Source organism: Otolemur garnettii, unplaced genomic scaffold (assembly GCF_000181295.1).
Source record: "Otolemur garnettii isolate 467f Iridium unplaced genomic scaffold, OtoGar3 scaffold00012, whole genome shotgun sequence".
NCBI classification, from domain to species: Eukaryota; Metazoa; Chordata; class Mammalia; order Primates; family Galagidae; genus Otolemur; species Otolemur garnettii.
In genome coordinates, this window is record NW_003852407.1 from 31126765 (window position 1) to 31150721 (window position 23957).

The window sequence follows — 23957 nt, forward strand, 5'->3', positions numbered from 1 at the left end:
GTTGAGCTATAGGCGCCGAGCCTATTTGTAGTTTTTTTGAGGAATATCCATACTGTTCTCCACAGTAGCTGTGCTAGTTTACATTTTCACCAACAGCATATAAAAGTTTGAAGGATATCTTTTAACAATATTTGCAAGGCGAATCTTCTAGTGACAGATTCACTCCATTTTTGTTTGAGAAAGTCCTTATTTCTCTTTCACTTTTGAAGGATAATTTCACAGAACACATAATTCTAGATTGGTGGCTTTTTCTTTCAACATTTTTTGTGTTTAATTCCCTTTAATTCTTGCCCATATGGTTTCAACAGAGAAGTCTGACCTAATTTTATTTTTGCAGTTGAATATGATACGCCTAGATCATATGCTCTGTCTGGGGGTTAGGCCATGTTTATCGTTTGCTATAGCTTCAGGTGTTCAAGACTAAAATTTTTTCTGGTGTTCTTGTTTTTGTCCTCCCTATTATCTTTGAAGTTCCATAGAGACTTCTTAAATAAGGTCTGAGATGCAGTTCTTCATTTGTGTTACCCTGTTACTACTGGGCCTGCCCCCACTGACTTGGCAGCAGGTGCAGGCGGAGAGAGAGCAAAAGCATTCTGTAGTTCTGAGATTAGGTCTCTGGCTTCTGGGGAGGCTCTGACCCTGGGCTATGATGTTTCTGAATGCTTCTTACTCCCCACCCCTGCTTGGATGAGAGGGGAGGGTAGAGGAGCTGTAGCTGGGCATCATGCTTCCCCCAAGTGAAAGGCTAAAGAAGGCTGCAGTTGGTCATTCCTACTCCCCCAGACTTCGGTAAAACTAAAGGCAATTAGGCTCTGGCGAGACAATTTCCTCTGAGTACATGTCTTATTAAGGATGGAAAGCTCTGGGCTTATTTCAAATTTGTATTTTCTCCCTTGCTCATGGAAGAAAAAAAAATCATGAGGAGGTTTTTATCTAATCTTAGAAAAGCCTAGCAGAACTCTTGGAGATAAAATTCAGAAAAGCATGGGGCCCCTCCATACTTGGGCCCCTGGAATTTGTAACTCTCTGACTTGTCCACATGAATTCTTTAGCAGTTCTCCAATTATAATTTCGGTTTTCCTGCTCCAGTACTGGTTCCAGGGGTGGTTTGTGCTCTAATACATTGTGATTCCCTCAATCTGCCTATTTCTCCAATCACTGAGGCAGGGGCTTGACCTCTGATTTCAATTTTATGATTACTCTAAGGAAAATTGTTAATTTTCAGTTTATTTTGCTTTGTTCTTGTGTGAATGGGAGTGACAACTTCCAAGCTTCTTACATGCCAGGACAGAAACTAGAACTTGAATTCCTTTATTTTTTTCAGTACACATTAATGAGTTACTCGGATTATCAGTGGATTGACTCTTATTGCCTGCTTTTATATTCATGACTGGTCACATTTCTCTTGTTCATTCACTTATCAGTGATTTTTACTGTAATGCAGACATTGTGAATTATAAAGGCTCCAGATGACCTTGATATTCTCCAGAGAGATATCTCACTTTCCTCTGCTAGGCATTTGGGATTGGAGACTGATTACCTGAAGTCTATCAGTGAGAAGTTACTCTGAGACATGAGTGAAGGGAAACAGAATCCAGGTTCTGTGTGGGCAACATGGCCTTTATTCACTTGGGTGTAAGTGGGCTGAGTCAAAAAAGAAGTCAGCACATGGGTTAAGACAATGTGGGAATAAAAGGGTTTGGGGGTGGGGACTGGTGCACTTATTCCTTCCTGAGTGGAACTTGTGCACTTGTTTCTGTGTTCCTGTGCTCAGTTCTACTTGGGCGGGTCTCTGCTCTGGGATCTATTATCCAGTCTTTTTAAGGAGGTGGAGTGATGAGTGTGGTGTCTCTTTGGCTGTTTCCTGCAGAGTGAGGGTCAAGTAGGCTACCTATAAGGAAAAAAAGGAGGGGGGCTGTTTATAGGAACACTCTTGGGTCTTCCGTCTGAACTGGTTAATATCCACGTAGGGTGAGGATATGAGCGCTTGTTTTTTGGGTGACTGACTGGTTAACATATTGGAACATGAGATGGTCCGAAACTGAGAATGAGAAAGATCAAATTTAGTGGCCCTAAAAAGGAAATAACCAAGAAGGCCAGGAATTGAATAAGGACCAGGGATTAGATGATTCAAGATTTGTTTGTCTCTGATTTGTTCTCAGAGTTCTTTTACTTTGCTTGTGATTATTCCTGACTAGTTGAGAAAGAAACAATATTCTTCTCCCAAAAAATGTATGTGCCTCCTTTTTCTTCTGTAAGTAAATCTAAGGCTCGGTGATCTTGGAGGACTATTTCAGCTAAAGAATTATTTGGGATTATAGGGTGACTAAAGAGTTAGCTACTTTTTCCATATTTTCTCTGTGTTCTAGGGAGAGTTGGGTACTTTTCTATTTTGGTTGCTGATACAATGCTATCTTCCTTTTTCTAATATTATTTTGTAATTTTTTTTTACATAGGAATATAATTGATTTTGTATAGTTGTTTTGAAGTTAGCTACATTGCTGAATTTTTCTATTGTTTTTGGTAACTTGTAAGTAACTTGGTAACTTGGAAGTAATTAAATTTGTATTTTTTTACAAACCATTGGGATTTTTAAGTTATCATAATTGTATTAGCTAGGATCTTCAACTTTACTAGGAGTGGTGGTAATGAGTACACTTATCTAATATTTGATTTGTAGATAATGCTTTTGTTTCCTCATAAAATTGATATATTTGTCCCAATGTTATCTTTAATGATTATGTCAATGTTTTGCCTATCGTTGATGTTCTGTAAATATTCCTGGAATAAAGGAGCCTGAAAACAAACAAACAAACAAACAAAAACCAGAGTGGTTAACATGCAGGCACCAATAGATGGAGCAGCCTTGGAAAAATATTCCTGGAGGGGCAAAGGAGGAGTTATCCAAGGGAAAAGTTGAGTTGATGGAACAGAGATCAGCTTTTATAAGGCCTACAGAGTCTCCTGTACTGGTGAGATCGAAGCAGTTCAAATTAGGGGAAGCTAGGGGTGGAAAGCCTGTAGTTATGGGGCCAAACAGAGCTGTGTTATTTTCTGCTGGAATGGAAGAGTGATATGTGTCAGGTACGGGTATGGGATTGAAACGATATTGGTATAGAGGCTTGGCGCCTGTGGTTCAAGTGGTTAAGGCACCAGCCACATACACCCAAGGTGGCGGGTTCGAATCCAGCCCTGGCCCACCAAACGACAATGACAGCTGCAACCAAAAATTAGCCAGGCATTGTGGCAGGTAACTGTGGTCCCAGCTACTTGGGAGGCAGAGGCAGGAGACTTGCTTGAGCCCAGGAGCTAGAGGTTGCTGTGAGCTGTGATGCCACAGCACTCTACCCAGGGGGACAGCTTGAGGCTCTGTCTCAAAAAAAAAAAAAAAAAAGATATTAGTATAAAGATAGGTGTATCTAGCATCCTGAGGGGGAGAGGAGAGAAGAAGAGTTCAGGGGAGCTGAGAAGGGGGTACTTAAAAGCTGGGGAATCAGGGAGTGTTATAGATCTTGCAGGACAGTGAGGTCTAATACTTTATAACAGTGGTTCTTTATAACCTTCCTATTGCCACAACCCTTTAATACAGTTCCTCATGTTGTGGTGACCTCCAACCATAAAATTATTTTTGTTGCTACTAGCAATGAAATGTTTGGGGCCACCACAACATGAGGAACTGTATTAAAGGGTTGTGGCATTAGGAAGGTTGAGAACCACTGCTTTATAGAGTGGAGGGGTTATACTGGAAGAGAGGATTTTTTTTTTTTTTTTAATGAGTTATCCTGTTTCTTGCAGATGTGCTATGTCTGGGTTCCTCCTCTATCTGATAATCCTACATGCGTGGGGTAGGTCCAGCAGACAGTAGTCCTAACTTCCTCTCTGGGGCATCCGGCACCTGTTATTTTGCTTGTCCAGTACCTCTTTCCTCTGTATGAACATTCAGAGGCTTTGGTAACATCATAACAGTGTGCTGGCATGTAAGTGTGGCTAGTGAAATAGGGGAATTGAGGTAAGAATTGGATGTAGTTGACATGGGAATGGAGGTTGGTAAGATATTCATGGAGATATGAGGTTTGGGTAGTAAGACAACCTCTGCATTCAGTCAGGGTTGATGGGGAGGGAAGAAGGGCCAGGACTGACAGGAGAAGTAGCCAGAAGGAAAAGGCGTAGGAAGAGGAAAAGTTGAACTTCCTCAGGGGGAAAGTCATGGAAGGTGCCTTATAGCCGCAGATCTTTAAAGGCTTCAAAGAGATCATCCCAGCATTGAATGTGTGACAGTAACCAGGCACCTTAAGAAAAGTTATGGAGAAAAGGGAAGAATCAGGGAGGAAAATCATGGGGCAGTGGATGCTTTGGGGATCCTCATGAGTTTTAATGTGGTGGGATATAGTACTTGTAATTTCCAGTGGAGGTCTTTCAATGCTGGAAGTTTTTCTGTAGAACACAACTTTATTTGGGATTGGTGGATCCAGACTGCGGGGGTGGGGGGGTGTCTAAGAGGTAAATAAACATGGGGGTGCTATGGTGCTATAGGGAACTGTGTGAGGGTCTGTCCAGTGAGGGGATAGCATCATGTGGGGCACCAGAGATTTGAGAAAAACTTGTTGTCCTGCCAATTGGTCTCTGACTTTCTCTGATGAGGCTGGGGTAGGAGCTGGTTTATTGTTTTTGTAAGTTTGTCCCTTGTTTCCTGGAGGATCGGAAAATAGTTTCCTATGATGGAGTCTAATGGGGGCCCAGGGCTCAGAATAATAATTCTGCCATACATTATTTCAAAAGTGTTGTAAAAGAGGGGTTTGCAAGGAGTAGAGCAAATGTGGAATAAAGCAATGGGGAGGAGCTTAATCCAGTCTTGTTCATATTGGAGTGCTAATTTGGTGAGATGTTTAAGGATGTTGTTCATTTTTTCTACTTTTCCTGATGATTGGGACCTGTAAGGCACATGTAAGTACCACTGAACACTTAGGATTTGTGAGGTTTGAGAGGAGATCTGGCTGATAAAAGCTGGGCCATTGTTGCTGTGAATGAAGATGGGGAAGCAAAATCTAGGAATAATGTGGTGGAGAAGGGTGGAAACAACTTCATGGGTTTTCTTGCCTGTTGTGGGGAAGACTTCGATCCACCCTGAGACGGTATCAACCCAAACTAAAAGAAGTTTATATTTTCATACAGGAGGCAGGTGGGTGGATTCAATCTTCCAGTCTTGTTGGGGATTTGGCCCCTGGCCTGATGTGGAAAAGGGGGCTGTTTTATGGCCCCCTGGGGTGAGACCTGGGTGCATATTATGCAAGACATAATCTGTTTTAGCTGTTATCTGTTTTAAAAGGAAAGATAGTCATGGTCAGAAAGGAGCAGAGAAAGAAGGGTGTAAAGATGCCTGAAGCCAACCTGAAGAGTATTGTGGAGGGAAGAGAGGATATTTTGTGTTTGAGAAAAAGGAAGAATAAATTCTCCCTATTGAGGGAACTATCCTCCCCATGTGGGAAGATGCTGGTAATTGTCCTTTTTTTTTTTTTTTATTTATTTATTTTTATTGAATGGTAACTATGTATGTCCTGTTTTTTTTTTTTTTTTAATTTTAATTTTTTTGTAGAGATAGAGTCTTATTTTATCGCCCTCAGTAGAGTGCCATGGCATCACACTGCTCCCAGCAACCTCCAACTCCTGGGCTTAGGCGATTCTCTTGCCTCAGCCTCCTGAGTAGCTGGGACTACAGGTGTGTCCTGTTTTTTGAATGTATATATTGGACATAATTTATCAAAGGACAAGTACTGGCCTTTTGGTGTGAAGTGGGGGAGGCATGTAGGGGCATTGAGCTTCCCATTTGGCTTCTATATTGAATTTTGGTTGCCTTTGGAAATTGGATCAGTTTTATTTTGGTGGGCTTTATAGTGAATGATGATGGCTGCTTCCTTCGGGAGAGTGGCCACATTCAGGAAGTTTTTAATGAGTGTGGTGTTGACAATAGAGGAGTTTTGGGTGGTAATGAATCCTCTTTCTTGCCATATGGCTGCATGGTGATGGTTTATGTGGAAAGTATACTTAGAATCTGTGTATATGTGGAGTGGCCTCGTGTTCTAAGGCTTTCATGAGGGTTAAGATTTCTGCCTATTGTGAGGAGATGCCGAGGGACAGAGTAGTAGAGGTGATAATGCAGGAAGAAGACAATGGCAAAGCTCACTTTGGCAATGGAGTGAGCAGTGGGCTTAGAAGAATTGCCATCAATAAACTGGGTGTCTTTGGGGTTAGGTAAGTGTTGGGGTCCCACCCTGGTAACAGGGTCTGCTAAGACCTGTGGAAACTGGCGCCGATCCACTGGAGAATTATAAAGTTAGAAACCATGGTAAAGAAAGAGACATGAGACATAGAGTAGAATTAAAAGTGGGAGCTCAGGGGTCCATTGCCTATTTGTGGGCTTCAGGCAATGGCCCAGAGTGTTTGCTCCACTTGATTTTATTGAAGTCTATTTGCCCAAAGAATAAGATGAGGGAGGGAATAAAGATGCCAGCAGTTTCTCTGATTGAGCATATCAACTCCTGTTGTTATCTTATTAACCTTAAGGGTAGCCTTCAGAAATCTAAAATTTGAGCCTTGTATTGGGAGAGTCTCCTGCTTGAGATCACACACACAGATTTCTAGGGAGGTGTTGAACTCCACTAGTTATCTGTGGAGTAAAATGCCATTGGAGTTAATCTCCTCTGAGGAATTGGTGGGAGGAATTTTCCTCCCATCACCAGCACAGAGGATCTTCCTCTGCGAGAAGGGATGTAAGCTCTTCTGCCCATATCTCAGGGCTCAAGCTACTCCCCTGATCTCTGCCCCAGGCAAATGCAAATCTCCGCAATGGGTATCTGCTTTGCCTGTTTAATGGGCAGGAAATGCCCTAGAAGATGTATCTTTTATAGGACTTTCCATAATATCTTCTATGGCCATTATTCTCCTCACAGTGCCCACAGACCCAGCAGGGTGTATGTAAGCTGTATCCCCAAACAGGAAAATGGCACTTCTACTAAAATTCCAGAGCAGGGAGGCCTCTGTAAAGCTAAAACTTTATAATTGGTATAGATTTTCTGCTTATAAACAAGGAGGTAGAAAACACAGTAAAAAGGGAAAAATGTTTCATTTATTTTAAAGTGGTCAGAATACTGTTTCCAATCTTATGCCATTAATTAGCTACTGATGGTATTTACAAGCAAGTTTCATAGACCTGGTAGCTATTAGAAATTCCTACCACAAGACTTTTAAAGAAATCCCTTAAAAAGTGAAAAAACCATTCTTAACTTAAGGGCCACCTAAAAAGAGGCACTGTGAGTAATTTTCTAACCCTTAATCCAGGTGTTTTACCTCCAGTTTCTAGTACTTTCTTGGCTTAAGTCTTTTCTCATCATAACACCCTTATGGCGAGGAGGTGGTGCTGTGACAAGGGCAACCAGGAATTATGCCTCCATAGGTTACTGTCAGCTGAATTGTCTGCTCCATTGTCAATTTCCAACATCATTTCTGGTTTACCTCCCCTCTTTCTCCATGGCCTCCTCACTACCTACACCCCCCTGTGCCTTTGTCTCTGCTCACAAAAATATAAAAAAAAGTTTTTAAAAAAGAAAGTAAATATTTCATAATCTTTTAACCTTTAACTCTTTGTTCTTCCAGAATGGCAGAGAGATTTTGTAAATATTCATTGGAAGTCAATGGCTTAATACATTCTGTTTCCACAAGTGAATCCTGAAACATTTGTCTCCTTCAATACAAACTATTTTTTTGAACAATATTAGCTAATACCTTATACTCCAAATAATCAGTACTGAAAAGGATTATGTATTGAGGTGAGATTATTATAGAGAGAGAAGTATCTGAACAGTGCTATTTAATTTGAAAGTGGATGTGTCAAAGAAGAGAAAATATATATTTACTATCCCTGAAAATTTACAAAATAAAATATACCATAATATAACAAACTGTCTGGGTTTTGGTTTTTCTCCTCAGTTGAGATACTATCACCCATGTTAAACAATGCAATGCAATACTTGATGATTGGGAAAAGAGAATGATGTTCATATAACCTAGATATAAATTAGTCATTGAGGCATTAGTAACCACACAGTATATGGATTCCTGAAAGTTACAGAAGAATCAATACGGCCTATTAAAATGTCATTTCGTGGAATATTGCACGCTTGCATGTATAAATTGACATCTTAAAAAGTTAGTAAAGAGCAATTCAAACTCATAGCATGACAAATGATCTTTAGGTTTAATGAGGCCTCAAGAACTAGACCAGCTTGAAGCATGCCATCTTACCTAGTTATTTAAGAAGCTACTCTTTCTCTTTCTAACATGATCAAAAATATATACAATCTTTGCTCTCAGGCAACACACCAACTGTTCTCACATCAGATTTTCAAAACTGTGGACACTCAGGGGATGTCTGATTTATGCCCAGGGCTGTGATGCTCCCCGCTCGGTGAGAAGGTTTGTTGATTCTAAATATTTCAGACATGGCTCACGGTGTGGGGCAGTACCCCATCTCTACCGTCTGTCTTAGGTTTAGAATCATGTTTCCTCTTAAAAATAACACACTGAACCAATTAGCTTTCCTAGATTGAATTAACCTAATAGCATTCAAAAACTGACAAACATAATCTGCTTGTTTTAAGACAGAAGTGGATTAGTCAACAGAATCATCTCTCTAGTCAGGTCCAAATCAAGTTATAAATTCTAACCAAATAGTGAGCACTGGAATAAGTCGTATTATTAGCATGCATAGTCACACTGATTTCAAATGTAAGCAATGCAGGCTTTTTCTGCAGGGAGATATAAAAGTTTAGAGTTGAAGAATGTCTTTCTGTGTTGTGGTAGAGAAATTGTTTCCTTTGACGTACATGGCTCCCTTAAGCTTTAGCCTATTTTGTTGCATTTCTTGTAGTCACAGGAAGGAAAAGCTTTCTTCATTTTTCTATACCATCTTTCGGCCATGTTATTGCTTAACATTTTTTTTTGCCTCCCTGCCGCTTATTAGAATCTGCACCAAAGCAAAAGAGATAAAATACAAATGCATCAAATACATTTTCTTAAAACAACCTTTTTATTGAAGTAAGTAATGAAGACTGTTTATTACCTTCATTGTAGAAGTATTTTTAGAAGAATGGTGATTAGTAGTAACAGAAAGGAGGATGTAAAAATTATCTATAAATTTTATTTACTTGAACTTTTTTTGAGTACAGAAAATTAAGAGTGAAATACATTTCCATTTGCTAATATGACTTATAATTGTGAATCATTTTCCTGTGTAATCCATTGAGTGATCTGTATATTCATATTCTCTGCCAATCTTTTAGATATCACCTGTTTGACCTAAAATTTAAATTAAAATATCATAATTAGTAAACAAATATGACTAGAGATTCAATTACCTGGTTTTCTTTCTTTCTTTCTTTCTTTCTTTCTTTCTTTCTTTCTTTCTTTCTTTCTTTCTTTCTTTCTTAGACAGTCACCTCAAGCTGTTCCCCTGGGCAGAGTGCCATGGCATCACAGCTCACAGCAACCTCTAACCCCTGGGCTCAAGTGAGTCTTCTGCCTCAGCCCCCCGAGTAGCTGGGACAGCAGGCGCCCACCACAATGCCCAGCTATTTTTTGGTTGCAGCCGTCATTGTTATTTGGCGGGCCCGGGCTGGATTCAAACCTGCCACCTTGGGTGTACGTGGCTGGTGCCCCAGCTACTTGAGCCACAGGCGTCGAGCCAATTACCTGGTTTTCATAGATGGCTCACACTTGAGCCAGATCTCTCTGTACTCATATTCTTTTGTAGCTGTCTTTCCTTAAAGCTGAGATCCCTGTAACCTGTTTTTAACCAGTAAAATGTGGTAGAAGTAAGGCTGAATGATTTCTAGGTCAAGGTGTTAAGACACTTTGCAATGTTTCCTCTGGGTCTCTTGGAACAAGCAGTCTAGAAGAAATCAGCTGTCACCATGGTATGAAGGAATGCCCAAGCTAGCCAGCTAGCAAGGCCACATGGGAGAAGTGGACCTTCATAGTAATTTGGCTGTTTTAATCACCCCCAATGAAAAGCAGCTGTGGGAGTGAAGATGCTATATTGGATGTCTTGACCAGCTTGGCCTTCAGATAGCTTCAGCCCCAGTAGCTACTTGACTGAATCCTATAAGAGATCCCAACTGAGAACCACCCTACTCACACAATTAACACACAGAACTGTGAGAGGTAATAATAAAATGCTGGTTTAGGCCACTAAGCTTTGGGGTATTTTATTACACAGCAGTAGGTATCTAAAGCACAATATAGGCTACTTGTTTTTTGCATTCCTTCTTATTTATAACACACCATGGTTTCTATATAAAATTTACATTTAAGTTTTTGTAAGTTTATTGATTCTACTAGTGCTGTCTTTGTTTTGTATGTACAATTCTCAGCTTAGAAAATCTGAATGAAGGAGAGTGTGTGCATTTCACAACTAGACTGGGTTTGTGAGAGGGGGACAATGCAACAATATTTTGATCTGCAACAACTTTTTTGTAAATCGGGGAGTTTAATATACTTTTGAGATTTTGTATGCATTAAAATCACTTAAAAGTAATAAAGTCAGCCTTTCAAAAAAGAAGAAGAGAAAAAGAGATTCCATAAGAAAAATATTTAACAAGGGAATGGTTGGTGATGGGGGGTATTGCTCTAGCAGTAGCATTTCTTTCATCAACTGATACATAACGTACCTCTGAAGAAGCAGATATTTCTTGACAGTGAACTATTTAGTGATGGGAAATAAAGGGAAATTCTTATGTGTTAGTGATCCTGACAGATGTGTATGTAGTACAACAGGGTGGAGGGAGTCCTCTCTTTAAAGTTCCCAGAACTGGAACGAGCCAAACATTTGGTATTAACCTCATAAGCCCTTGGTGTTTACTTCAGGGCTCACCAGGAAGCACACTCCAGCTACCAAATGAGATGTTATTAACTTGCGATTGTAAGAGAATGGTTTCCTAGTAAACTGAAAAAAAGGGAGTACTTGTGTCAGGTTTAATTTATATAGTTTGAACATTGTGAAAAATTAAATTAACTACTCAGTGGTTAGTTGCCAATATTTCTTGGCTCTTCAAGGTGATGGGTACAGGTCTTAGAAAAACTAAAATGGTACAGCAAAGTATCAATATTCTTACTTCAGAGTCCTTCCTAAAAAAATGGTTATGGAATTCCTATTTGTTAAACATTAGGATAGGTGTCTCAAGCATAGAGCTGCTAAATTATCCTGGGGTCTATAGGAAAAGCAGAGTCAGAGAACATTAGCATTGAGCTCAGTTCTTCAGGGTGTGTAGGTTACCAGGGTTATAAAGGAGTATGTATACAAAGTAAGGGATGGAGACTGCATAGTAAGCAAAGACAATTATCTAGAACTAGGTCCTAATGTTTTTCATAGGTATTGCCGTTGATTGTATCTGGACATCTAATATAATGTTTACTGTATGATGATGCAAAACCAGTTTCTTTTTTAAAATTTTATTTCAGAATATTATGAGGCCACAGATGTTTTGGCTATGTAAATTGCTTTTGTACCATTTGGGTCATAGTTATAAGTGTGCCCTTCATCCAGATAGTGTCATTGTACCTCTCAGGTGTGAGTTTACTCATTCCCCTTTTCCCCTTCTCACCTACTTGATTTTTGGTGAGTGCTTTTTCCATATGTGCATCTAAACGTTGATCAATTAGTTCGACATTAATAATGTTTGTTTTTCCATTTTTGTGATATCTCACTTAGAAGAATGATCTCCAGTTCCATCCAAGTTAATAGAAGAGGTATGATTAGTTCACTAATTCTATGGGTAAGTAGTACTCCAGGTATAAAGTACCCTGACACGAGGGTACCCTACCTAACACTAGGTAGTGGGACTGTTGGCTCAAATGGTTAGGTCTGCTTTTAGTTCTTTGAGGTATCTGCACACTGGCTTCCGTGGAAGTTCTACTACTTGGCAGTCCCATCAGCAGTGTATGAGTGCTCCTATCTCTGTATTCATGCCAACATTTGTTGTCTTGGGACTTTTCTATAAAAGCCATTCTCACTGGAGTTAGGTGATACCTCATTGTGATTTTGATTTGCAGTTCCCTGAAGATTAGCTGTTGAGCATTTTTTTTACATGCTTAGTAACCATTAGTCTTATCTTTTGAAAAGTTTTTTTCATGTTTTTTGCCCACTTTGTTATGGATTTGTTTGACTTAATTTTCCTGATTTGCTTGAGTTCTTTGTAGATTCTGGTTATTCGCCCTTTATCAAATGTATGGCATGCAAATATTTTCTCTCATTTCACAGGTTGCCTATTTGCTCTAATGTTTTTTTCCTTGGTTATGTGGAAGCTTTTCAATTTAATCAAGTCCCATTTATTTATTTTTGTTGTTGCTGTGATTGCTTTTGTGGTCTTCTTCATAAATTCTTTGCCTAGGCCAATATTTATAAGAATTGTTCCAACTTTTTCTTTAAGAATTCTTACAGATGTGTGTGGTGGCTCATGGCTATAATCCTAGCACTTTGAGAGGCAGGGGCAGGTGGATTGCTTGAGCTCAGGAGTTCAAGACCAGCCTGAGCAAGAGCAAGACCCCATCTGTACAAAAAAAAAAAAAGAAAACCTACCTAGACATTATAGCAGGTGCTATACTACTCTCAGCCACTTGGGAGGCTGAGGCAAGATCTCTTGAGCCCAAGAGTTTGAGGTCGATGTGAGCTATGATGCCACAGCACCCTACCCAGAGTGACAGAGTGAGACTCTGTTGCAAAAACAAACAAACAAACAGACAAAAAACCCTCCAAAACCTCTTACAGTTTTATTCTGTTACTCATGGTGAATTAATATTTGAAAGTGGTGAGAGTGTGCTTCTGTTTCAGTCTTCTACATATGATTATCCAATTTTCCCAGAACCATTTATTGAATAGAAATTCTTTTCCTCAATGTATTTTTCTGTCTGCTTTGTCAAATATCAGATCCATTGGTCTACATCTCTGTTCTTGTGCCAGTACTGTGCTATGTAAAACCAGTTTCTTATTGTTTACTTCCTTCACTAGATTGTAAGCGTGGGGAGAAAAAATACTACCTCATTTACATTTTTATATTATTCATAAAATAGTACCTATGCCTAAAATGGCATCTGGCATATAATAGGGATAAAATAAATAAATGAATAAATAAATAAGGAAGTGTGAAAATACTTCTCTTGTAACACTTATTGTAATAGTTTGATTTGGATAATTTATGAATGTGTTGGAGTTCCCCATCAGATTGTAAGGTATTTTTACAGAAGGGATTGTGTCTTAGTTTTATTACTTTAAATGGTGCTTGACATGTAGTTAGAACCATAAAAATGTTCTGTAATTGAGTAGGAAGCAAACTGTGGTCCTTCACTCTTTTTTAATAAACCATGGCCTAATTTAAGCCTATAAGCTTATATGAAGTGCAGAAATTATTACAATAAATGATTCTGAAGACAGCAGGATTCTGCCTTAAAAATATGAAGTTGCCATATTTCGGCATTTCTCGTTGCCTAGAAACAAAAATGTGAAGTTTTATGCAGTTATACAAGTTTGTGCTGATAAGATTATCTATGCAAAGTTCAGCCTGCCTCTCTGGATTTGAAAGGCATCAGTTCTGAAGAGCTTCAGACACTGAGGTAGTTTTCATAGTTTGAGTTTGCAAAGTTTGGTGTTGTTTCATGGTAATAGCAACATAAACCATTAGCTAAAGCAAGTCATTCTTCATGTAAAGTAATCACAACAGGCCAATATTATTAGTCAACAATATTAGTCAGCAACAACTGCACTATAGTTCTTGATACATAATAAAAATTTCAGACTTTATATAGTGACTGCTATAGTTTGGATACTTGTCCCCTCCAAACCTTATGTTGAAATTTGGTCCCCAATGTAAGAGGCAGGACTTAATGAGATTTGTTTAGGTCATGGGAATGGATCCCACATGAACAGACGAATGCCCTCACTTAAATATGACTGAGTGTTCACTCTATTAGTTGCCATGACAGCTGGTTGTTAAGAAGAGCCTGACACCTTCCCCCACTTACTTTCTCTCTCAGCATGTGACCTCTGCACAGGCCAGCTTCCCTTCCTTTTCTACTGTGAGAGGAAGCTTCCTGAGACCTTTACCAGAAGGGGCAGCCATGCTCCTAGTACAGTCTGCAGAACTGTGACTTTAATAAATCTCTCTGTATTTTTTATAAATCATGCAGTTTCAGTTATTTCTTTGTAGTAAAACCAAACAGACTAAGACAATGAGCTTAAAAATTGGAGTATAGGGAAAAGGAGAAAAAAAATAGGGGAAAGTTGATATTTGGCATCTGACAAACCAATATTGGCAAGAAAACAGAACTGAGATAATTTTGACCTCTTGGCAAGTAAACTAATGGGGAAGTAGAGGCAGTGGCTATGCTGCATGGTGCAGTGTTTAATTCCCAACTAGAAGGGCCCTTTCCCCCTGCTCTGGTCATCTGTGAGCAGACCAATATGCAGTTTGGCAGTGCAAAGTAGTGGTCTGGGGGTCAGCTGGTCTGAGCTGTATTGCTGGCCTTTTGCTCGGAATTACACATTTAAATGGAAATAATTTTGTCCCTATGAAAAGAAAGGCCATTTTACTGACTTGATCTTGTTTTCTGTTAACTGTTGCAGGAGGGAGGAAGTGCAAGGAAGATTAAAGTCAGCTTCTGAGACGGAAGCAGGAGAACTGGAGGATCTGTTCTGGGGAGATCAATGAACATTTAGCAACTGTTTTGGACACAGCTGGGAGCAGCTTCCCAGCACGAGTCTGTATGTCCTTTAAGAGCAATTTCTCATGTGTCAACTCATTTTACCATTCACAGCAGAATGTGAAGTAGCCAGGCTGGATGGTATATTACCAGTGAACAACTCCAAGCTCAGAGAGATTAAGTGACAGGGTTACAAGGTCACTCCAAAGAGTTGGCTTATAAACCAGTCCTTTGACATCAATGCTGGTACTATTTTCATAGCAACATCCTCTTTCTTCTGTAGCTGTGGAGATACTAATTATAATTCTCACGGACAAGTTTATGGCTGAAGATGGTCATTTGGAACTTACCACATGCTATCTTTTTATGTATATTCCCAATGTATCAAAGGAACCTGGAAAGCACTGTTTTGCAGTATCCAGAATTTAGTAAGCGTTTAACAGAGGTTTCCTAATTGCTTGATATAGGCACTAATGCTATATACTCATGGAGTTCATAAAATAGTAAGAAGGGGTTGTTACAGAGCCATACATTTATGACATCATTGGTGAGCAAAGGTGAGTTGTTTATACTTTTTAGATTAAAATCTCCTAATCTGACATGGTCTTCGACTTTTATTTATAAATATTGGGGAGGGGAAGATAAGAAGAAGTTAACTGATGACTTCATGCTGATGCTCAGTGTCAAAGCATTCTATAATAGACATACTCTTATCTGACAAGGTGAATGTTACTTTCTTTGCATTATTATTATTGCTTAATATTTTGATGCAGCAATCATCTGATTTCCTTTCTGAATGTATTTATCTTTGTTCATTCTTTACAAGGTTTTTGTTTCTAGTCCTTTTCTTAAACATTGTTATTGTTATTAAAAAAAAATCTCCTTGAATGGTTATCTTACTTATTTCACAAATTTATGTTAAGACAGACCAAATTTTACTTCTCCTATGTTTTACATAGGCTAGATAACAAAGTTTGAGACTTTTTTTTAGTTGTCTTCAGAAACTCTATTTTTGTGCTAATATAGACAAGCAGACCTTCAGTTCCTGCTCTACGTTATCAAATATACGCCAAGGGAAGAGACTTTGTAAGAAAGTGGTCATTCATTTAGATTTCTGGTGCTCCCTTTAAATAAATATTCAGTCTTCGGGCTGGATGTGGCGACTCACGCCTGTAATCCTAGCACTGTCGGAGGCTGAGGTGGGTGGATTTCTTGAGCTCATAGGTTTGAAACCAGCCTGAACAAGAACGAGTATTCAGCTGTAAAAATAACTGGTGCTGTGGTGGGCCCCTATAGTCCCAGCTACTTGGGAGGCTGAGGCAAGAGAATTGTTTGAGCCCAAGAGTTTGAGGTTGCTGTGAGCTGTGACACTACAGTACTCTACAGAGGGTGACATAGTGAGACACTCTCTCTCAAAAAAAAAATTCAATGTCATTTAATTCTTACAACAGTGATAATTCATAGATTGTATTATGCACCTTTCAGAACAGGATGTTGGTGTTCAGAGAATTGAAGAAACCTTGTCTCATAGGTAGACAGTTCTGCCACTTGTGTTTAAGCCTTTTTGATTCCATAATTGTGCATATGTGTGTGTGTTTTAAATCTACAGAAGTGCAAACAGTTGTGCATTGACCATTGAGATACAATGAGTATTAGCATTTTTTCCTTCTTCAGAGCTTTTATTTTTAATTTTTAACATTAAAAAAATTAAAGCCCTTTTGTTGATAATATCCAACATTAGTATATAGCTATATCCAATAATATCCAACGTTAGTGTATTGTTAATGTGAGTATATCAGTAAGTAATATACTACAGTTTTTTTGTTTTATCCACTTAAGACGACATATATTGACTTTTTGCTATGATAGACTAGAATTTAATTCAGTTATATCAATCCTTTTTCTCCCAATATCATTATGTCATTTCTTAAATTTTCTTTAATATTACTTTAACTCATTTTAAGTAATATATTAACCCTCCATTAAATAACGTATTTAAACCCCCATTTGCTCCTTTATAGTCATAATTCTTGACTCTAAGATAATGGCCTTAGTATTACCAAATTTATTTTCTTAAATTTTGGAACCAACCTATATACAAACCATGAAAGGCTTAATTATGGCAGCAAGAAAGAAAAATATTATACATTTTGGTAATATCAAAGAAGAAATGATAGAAATCGGGCGGTTGTTGGTATAGGGATATACGAAATGGAAGGAAGATAAAGATACTGAGGCCATTATCTTAGAGTCAAGAATTATGACTATAAAGGAACAAATGGGAGTTTAAATACATTATTCAGGGAGGGTTAATATAGTACTTAAAATGAGTTAAAGTAATATTAAAGAAAATTATTTTGAATTATTCTGATGATCTATTATTTGCTACAGGGCTATTTAAAGAAGTACTATATAGGGTGGTGCCTGTGGCTCAGAGGAGTGGGGTGCCGGCCCCATGTGCTGGAGGTGGTGGGTTCAGACTCAGCTCCAGCCAAAAACTGCAAAAAAAAAAGAAAAAAGTATTATAGTTCCTATTGACTTTTCTGTTGTAGATGCCACTCATTATTTTGGAGATATTTGAAGGTGACTGTTGCTAGAGATCAAATAATGAATCTCTTTTCATCCTCAGCCCGTTTGACATTATGATATAATTTTTGTTTACCTTGTATTTTAGCTAATTATTTCTTTAGTTTTTGTTTTGTTTTATAATTTCTGATTGTTTTTCCTTTATTACTGGCAAAAGAAACATACATAATATTTTTCCAACTCCTATTTATTTTATTGCCTATAGCTCTTTCTAGTCTACTTGACCCTCTTGACTCGGTATCCTAATTTGGTGTCTTGCTTTACATATGGACTAATACACTCCGGCTTTTCTTGCATAGCCTTTGTTTTCTTTCCTGATAGTTTTCTTTTTTTTCTTGTATGTTTTGCTTTTGTCCCATTATTGATATTTCGAGTCTCTCCCTCATTGTAACTATTATTGAATGGTGTTCTCTTTATTTCCCAGAGGTTTCTCTTGCAGAGTTTTGTATCATCCTGCTCCAGTATTGACTAGTTATTTCTAGATCTGCTATGTAGTCACAGTTCTGGGCCTTCTATTCCCTTTTTCCCTGGGTGCTGAGCCGCTGTCTCTGAACATCACAACTTCCTCTTGCTTGTATTCTGTCTTGTGTTTTAGAAGACACCCTCAAGTCACATCCCGGCAAAGTGAGTGTGGGAGGTAAATTTTCTAAATCCTCGCTTGTTGAAAATGTGTGCAACGTGTCTCTCTCTCAGTAGGCTGGTTGTTTTACTGAGAATAATTTTCTAGGTTGAGAGTCATTTACCTCCGAACACTGCTATCTTCAAGCATGGTGTATTATATACGGGAAATCAGATGCCAGTTTGGTTCTGAGTCTTTTAAAGAACATTTTAGAAAGTATGCTTCTCTTTGGAAACCTTAAGGATAACTGATGTGACAAAATTTCACAGTGATATGTCTAAGTACGTTTAATTTGATCAGTATTCAGTCAGCCTCCAAAGTGGAAGACAATGCTTTGTTTAATTCTGGAAGATTTTCTTCACTTCCTTTCTTAATTTTCCTTCTACCATTTCCTTTTGAAAATATCTATTAATTTGATGTTGGAATTCCTGTTTTGTACATTAACTGTATTTTTTATTTTCTCCTGTCCTTTCATATTCCCTTTCATTTTCCTTTTTAATAGGAATATGAACTCTGGAAGATTTCCTTGAGCTTTATATTCCAATTCTGAATTTTTCTCTCCTGTTCCTTATGCATGGCTTCCTCTTCTTGCTTTAAGGATGAAACATCTTAGATACCTGTATTTTTCTAGTTTGAAATTTAATTGAACTTTTTTTTTTAACCTTTCCTGATAAATGTTTATTTCCTGGCCCAGTTTTCTTAGGCTTCTTCCTGTAGCTTTTACCTAAAAGGCTGTAATGTGTTTTTGCCTGTTTAAACCTAAGAATGGAAAAAAATAACCTAGATGGCCAACTATCCTTCTGGGCATGACGCAGGATTTTTTATTATTATTCTTTTTTCACCTCAAAAGGCAGGAAGTTGTTATGCTCGAGTTCCTCATCATGCTAAAATGCTAAGCTAGCTAGGCCTTTGCTCTAGATATCAACACCCAAACATGTTGCCTCATTTCTCTCTGGACAATTTATTCAATTTTGTTTTTAGAAAGATCTTTTTCTTTTTAGAACCTGGATGTGAATGTCTGGCTAAAGATCATCCTGACTACAAATGGAGAGGGATTGGAGGAGCTTGAGTGGGCAACATTGAGACCGTCAGTAAACAGTCCTCTCTTTAGCTCTGTGCGTGACTTCCTTGCGCTGATCAATAGTTTCTCTTATGTTCGTCTTGGCACCTATGTCCTTCACAGTACAGCTTCCTCCGCGTGTATTTCTGTCCATTTATCACTTGTCAGAAATATGTTGACATTTCTTGTCCATTGATACCCCTCTTTTCTATTTAGTTGGTATAGTTTTCTAACTTTAATTTCATGTGTTTAATGAAGATCTAGGAGGGAAAAGATACACACATATGCATTTTATCTACCGTATTTGTTTTCTCTGGCTGATTTAACAGTTTACCAAAAGCGTGGTGCTTTCAAATAACAAAATTTACTCCTTTAGAGATCTGGAGGACAGAAGTTTGAAATCAAGATCATGGAGCTGAAATTAAGGTGTCAACAGGGCTGTCCTCCCTACAGAAGATCAAGGTGACAGTTCATGACCTGGCCTTTTCCAGTGTCTAAAACTACGTTTCCTGTACTCTTTCTCCATGTTCTAAGGCAGCATAAAACATCTTCTCTCTCTAACTCTACTTCCCTTTGCTTCTATCACATTGTTCTTTTCTATTCTATCTCAAATCTCCCTCTGCCTCCCCTTATAAGGATACATGTAATTGCAGCAGGGCTCCCCTGGATAACCAAGTAGAAACCTCACTAATTTAGTCACATCTTTAGTCTTTTTGCCAAGGAATTGCATTTGCCATTGGAATTCTGGGGATTAGGGTACAGATAATTTTTGCAGACCATTATTCATGCCACCACATCTACCATTTTGAATCCCATATATATTGCCTTTTGAAATGCTCGTAAGAGAGTAGAGAGAGGGATAATTAATGTGGCTGTAGTAAGAGATCTCTTCAGGACACATTTACCAAGGAATATTTAGACTTTGAAATCTGGGGTTGTCTTTTAAATGTCAAAAATGATTCTCAAATTTCTTTTCTTATGGTCCAGGGACAGAAGAATCCCTTGTGCTGTCATTTGTCTCTACAAAAACCTTCCTATAGAAAATGAGATTAATAATTTTTGCTAAATAAAGCACTGGGGTTTTTATATTATGAAAAATTACTCCTGTAGACCTAGTGCCTGTCTTATCCACTTAATTCTCTGGTATGCATTATTTTGTTATGCTACTTACATATTTTAAATCTTCATATTTTTGTTCTTTAATCTAAAATTGACCATACCTTCTCAATGTCCTTCCCCTGAACATTTTCCATATGCTCTGAATGGTGACAAGTTTCTTTGTCTAACAAAAGGATAATAGACATAATTAATGAGCTCTTTTCATTTTTGTCACTTTACCTTTACTATCTACTTGATTTTCTAAAATTTACTTCAGTGGATCTATTGAATTTTTCATTTTTTTGCTGCTTTCCTCATTATGTTGAATTTTCTCCATATTTAATTGAAGTCTACTGAGCTTCCTTAAAATAGCTGTTTTGAGTTCTTTCATCAGGAAGTTCATACATCTCCACTGTTTAGGGTGTGTCACTGGCACCTTATTTTGTCTGTCTGGTGATGTCATGTTTCCCTCACTGTTCTTGATTCTTGTGGTCACACTTCAGTGCCTACACACTTAGAAAAACAGGTATTTATTCCAGTCTTCACAGACTGGCTCTATCTGAGAAATTCCTGAAGCAGGTGAAAGTACTGAAGCATGCCAGAAGCCTGGGTCCACTATAGTGGGTGTGACATGGCGGCAGATGTTGCTGGCATGGTACTTTCAGAAGCCTAATACCTACTATGGCAGGTGCAGCCCAAGAGCAGGAGAAAGCCCAAAGCAGCTATGGCTGGTACATCACTGGGGCTCCTAAGGACTATTGGGAGCTAGGGATATAAGCTAGAGGTCAAGTTCACCATGCAAGCCTGAAGTCTAGGAACGTGTAGTCTCACATGGTACCAAGGCAGGTCTAGAGGTTCAGTTTGTGGGTACTGGCCCAGAATAGGGGCCAAAGGTTTTCCCAGTATTAGGATTTACTTTAGTATGCCCAGAGTTGGAGTCCAAGGCAAATTATTTGCTTGCTTCCCTTTCTTTCCCCCAAAGAAATGATATCTGTTTGTATGCGCTATATTGCTTGGGGCTTGGAAAGGAGTAATGTAGGCAGTGAACATAAAACTGTCCTACCTACCCTCTTCAATGCATTTCTTACCTGGCTTCCTTAGCTCCTATGAAGGTGTTTTTATGCACAGATAATTGTTCAAACTGATATTTCTTCAGGGGGATGACTGCTGGAGAGTCCTATTCCACCATCTTGTTCCCTTCAACCTCAACATTTATTATTTAACGTGATCTCTACAAACTCTGTGTGATCATCAGTTATTATTATGTCCCTTTAGCATTACAAAAACAGACTCTGGGATGAGAAGTGACTTGTTCAAAACCATACATCTAGTGAATGGAAGACCCAGGTTTTAAATTAAATCTAAATAGTGCCAGAATTTGTAGTCTTTCAATTACATACCACTATAGGGATTGTTTGTGAGCTAAAAATGCTACAGATTTGAATCTTTCACACAGATCCTCTTATTTGTGGATGCATTTTAATAATGTGACTCTAAATACAGCTTATAGCAGTAGAAATTTAAAATCTGAAGCATAAAAAAAGCCAAAAGGAATTTGGAAGCTCTTAGAAAGACAACTTCAACAACCCCTTCCATGTGTTAGGTAATTTATAAAATTCCTGTGTTCAGAAAAATTTCATTTTTCTTTCTCTGTTTGTTGCAAGCATCTCTCTTCTGTCATAAAGACTCTGTTGCTTTGGCAAAATAAGTTAGAGCAAAATTTTAAAAGTGTATCTAAAAACATGTTCATTCTGCTGTAGGAAGTAAAATTATAGAATTTCGACAGTTGGGCATCCAGATTTGAAGAAGAAAAAAATAGTAGGCATGCCAACATTTCACTTTGAAATAGAAAACACAATCCAAAATTAGGAAAAGGTGACAATCAATTCAGAAATTCACTTATGAGCTGATATATAATTACATGCTTTGACTTCCATTTTGAATATATAACATTTCACAGAATTCTAAGTAAGGATCTGAAATAGATACAATGGTCAAATAGTCTCTATCCTTCTTGCCAAAAGATATTCTGAACTTGTACAAATTTAGCAGTTTTTTTCAGAGAGAATATTTCTGATACAACTGAAGAATTAACGTGCTGGTGATTTTATCTGACAAAATTGCCATGGTTTTTGCAATATCTTGGCCTAAAATGAAGAGAAAAAAAATTATTTTCATCCTAGTTAAAGTTTGACACTTTACTTTTATTTTTTTGCTCCCCCTGGAAATCTTGCTCTGCTTTATTTTTGCCAGTCCAGATCCTTTTCTTCTAATTCAGCTAATGCTGATCCTTTGCCAGTATTGTCAGGCCAGGTGTCTCATCTTATTTTGTTTTCCAAAGAACCCTCTCACATAAGTACTATCATTTCTTTTTTTCAGATGAGGAGATTAAGAGTCAGAAAGACCAGATTTTCAAAATAATTTGAGACTCAACTTCTTAGTCAATTTGGCATAGAATGATCTTCATAATGTTTGTAATATACACGATCTGATTTAATTCTTATTTATTAAAGTTATTTTCTCAAACAGAGGATGAAATCTTTAAGGTAGAGTCTTGTATCATATTTTTACCATATTCTCCACACTGTTCTGTACAATGACAAATACATAGTAGGAGCTCAGGAAATCCATGACCAGTCCTAAGTAAATGCAAATGGACCCTTGGGTAATGGGAAGGCATTCATTTGCTTGTAAGTGTGAAGTTGATTCTTGGAATCTGCATTGGCTTTATCAAGCTAGTAGGGACAGCACCTGCTTGTCTATATACAGGAACAAGGACTAGAAGACAAGGTGATTAAAGAGCATGGACACATCTGGGACCTTTTACTTTCATTCAGGTTTGTGGACTATAGGCAGTTTTAAAATTATAGTTCTCAGGAACTGAAACAGGGTTTGACAGACTAACAGAGTAAGAGAATGGCAACTAATTCTATGTAAGGACTTGTGCTTTTCTTTTGTAATTTATTCCTGTCTTTATTGCCTTATCCCTATCACACATTTCATTTGATAGCATCTTACTGATTTACTTCCCATACTTCAAAATAGTACTATTATGCACGATTTATTTTATAATTCAAAAAGATTCTCTTTGATAATATTAGCTTCCATAGGAGAATTATAAGTCTTAATATGTGATGTTATGGGGCCAGATAGTTTCCTTGCCTTTATTTTTGCAAATCCAGCATTTAATCCCATGAATCTGTGGGGATGCCCACAGCCTTCCATGTAGGTGCACACATTTATGCCTGGACTAATAAAATTTATTTTTCAAAAAAAAAAAATAAACAGTTGTCAAATGTAAACTTAAATGCCCAGTAAACATTGTAAGTGTATGTATAAAAATAATGTTAAAGTGTTCTCAAATCTCACTGATTATGAGGAATACCAAAGAAAGGGCCAAATGGAATATTTAGTTATAGAGTATCATAAAGAGGCTTGGCTGTAACTCTTTCTGATTAGAGGTGATTGGAGGTGTATGGACTGAATGTTTGTGTCCTCTCCAATATACATATTGAAGCCCTAACCGTAGAGTGATGGTACTTGAAGGAGAGGCCTTCAGGAGGTGAGTAGGCTCAGATAAGGTCATGAGGGTGGGACCCCTAGTATAGGGTTAGTGTTGAGAGTTCTTTCTTCCTCTTTCTCCCAAGTAAGGATATAAAAAGAAGGCAGACATCTGCAAGCTCAGAAGAGGAATGTCATCAGGAACTGAATCTGCTGGCACTTAGATCTTAGACTTCCCAGCTTTCAAACTGTAAGAAATAAGTGTCAGCTGTTTAAGCCACACAATATGTTGTGTTTTGTTATAGCAGCCCTGGATGATTTAGGAAGACTGAGTGTCAAGCTGTTCTT